The sequence below is a fragment of the Apium graveolens genome, chromosome 4, assembly GCF_009905375.1.
Source record: "Apium graveolens cultivar Ventura chromosome 4, ASM990537v1, whole genome shotgun sequence".
In the NCBI taxonomy this organism is placed as follows: Eukaryota; Viridiplantae; Streptophyta; class Magnoliopsida; order Apiales; family Apiaceae; genus Apium; species Apium graveolens.
In genome coordinates, this window is record NC_133650.1 from 121,384,260 (window position 1) to 121,386,429 (window position 2,170).

The following is a 2,170-nucleotide window of genomic DNA, read 5'->3' on the forward strand; positions in this document are numbered from 1 at the left end:
CACTACTAAAATTATGTCAATAGACATCGGTACTTAGACATTGATTGCTCAAATGACCGATATTAAAGATAGATTAGACATCGGAAAAAAATAAAGCGATGTTAATTCTTTTATTAGATATCGGTTAGAAAATTAACCGATGTCTATACATATTTTTCAAAATGAGAAATGTTAGTTAGACATCTATTTTTGATATAAACGATGTCGTTTTTTTAGACATCGGTTTCAGTTTACAACCGTTATCGATGGTTAACTAAAAAAAATAAAAAAAATGCAAAAAGTTTCCCCTTTTATTTCCCGATTATTCCGTCCTTAACAAAAAAACAAACCTGTTTCCCCCCTTAGGACAAAATTCCTTTTGTCTCTCTCACTTCTGCTCTCTCTCAGCTCAGTCTCCCCTCTCTCTCTATCTCCCATCTCTCTGGTTCTCTTTCTCTCTTCCATCTCCCTCTCTCTCTCTCCCATCTCTCTGGTTCTCTTTCTCTCTTCCATCTCTCTCACACACGCACCATATCATTCGAGGAAGAGTTCATATGTTTCAAATAAACCCCAAATTGAAGAACACCTTCAATTAATTAAACTCCATCTACGAGAAACCCTAAGTTCTAAACAGGTTTGTTTGTTCAATTAGGTTTGTTTGTTCAATTAGGTTTAATTTGTTCAATTAGGTTTGTTCATAATTTTTAATTGGTTTGTAACAGGTCTTGAAATTCTGTGAGCTTCAATTAGGTTTGTGTTCTGTGTACACATTAGTGGTATTTTGTTTGATATTAAGCAGTGGTTGCTTCCTCTATTTCACATGTAACTGGAAAATAATGTTTATCATTAGAAACTGGAAGAATTATGCTCATGTAATCTAAAAGATTCCGAGATATTATATTGATTAACCAAAACCAAACATCTACGATTAGTTAGCTATGTTCTAGCAGTTAACTTTTTATGAAATGTGTCATCGATGTTGTATCAGTTGACTTTTACAGATAACGGAGTATATAGATGCTGATTAAACATCTAAAGTTGACTTTAGATGTTGTATGTCTTGAATCAATGGGTGGAGTAGTTGTGCTCCTTTTACACAGAAAGAAACCAGCTTTCTGGGATTGGTGCTATTTTACTTGCTCCTATGTGCAAGGTCTGTCTCTCTTTTTCTCGGTAAATAAACATGTAGGATAAGGAATTTCGAAAAAAGAGAAACAGATGCTTATAGTTTTTACTTCAAATGTAGAACATGTTGTATACTACTTTTTATCCTTAGTCTGATAGTTGTTTTAGAATTATTAATCATGTTGCAAGCAATGTGTAATATGGTATCAAATGGATTGACGCTTTGAAAAATCCTATATTGTTCTACAAATAATAAGCTTGACTTCTTTATGTTATATCATATTGGCAGGTTTTTGCACAGAAATTGGCTCGAGGTTTGTTCCTCTACCAGAAGAGAGGCTATTCGCAGCGATCTCTGTCCTCGATCGTCGTTATAAGCACCAATATGCCACTACTGGAAATGTTCCTGAAATTCTCAGAAAGGAGCTCTCCAATATTAGTGGAACCTGTTTCTCTGCAGATTCTACAAACAAGCATGTTGATTTTGTAAAAAAATACAAACAGAAATTTGAGCGTGACCTTGATCCAGAGATCTTACTGATATTTATGTTTGATATTTCTGTTAGTAATTATTTAATTTTTATGTTCTCTCTTTTAAGTATACATAAAATATTTGATTTAAGAGTGTCTTAATATCTTAATACATATATTAGCACATCAGTCAAAACAATGTCTTAAAATCACAAAGACATCAGTCAAAACAAAATATTCGATGTTAATAAAGGGATATTAGCACATGTAAACAGGGCAATAACATCGATTCAAAAATAAACACCCAATGTCTATTTATTATATTAACATCGGTTATTTAGAAAAAAAAATCGATGTCTATTGTTTAAATTGACATCGGTTATTTAGAAAACAATTGATGTCTATTGACATCGGTTCTTTAGATTCAACCGATGTCTAATAGGTATGACATAACGGTTTTTTATTTGTGATTGATGTTAATTCATAAATATTGCTTATGTGCTATAATAATAGGCCTAATCATCCTAATATTGCATTTCTGAACTTGACATTACTCCATTAGATAACAAAAATGTGAATTAGACATCAGAAATTT

The 2,170-nt window shown here is 32.2% G+C and overlaps 1 long non-coding RNA gene across 2 annotated transcripts; it reads left to right on the forward strand.

Annotated features, from left to right (window-relative positions):
• The first annotated feature begins 334 nt into the window (after positions 1 to 334).
• LOC141716877 (uncharacterized) lies at positions 335 to 1,708 on the forward strand. 2 transcript variants are annotated; one of them, XR_012573401.1, is made up of 4 exons: positions 335 to 613; positions 702 to 729; positions 981 to 1,132; positions 1,394 to 1,708. It is a non-coding gene; the product is annotated as an uncharacterized LOC141716877 (long non-coding RNA). The 2 variants fall into 2 exon arrangements; XR_012573400.1 differs by having other exon boundaries at positions 702 to 1,132.
• The last annotated feature ends 462 nt before the right edge of the window (positions 1,709 to 2,170 follow it).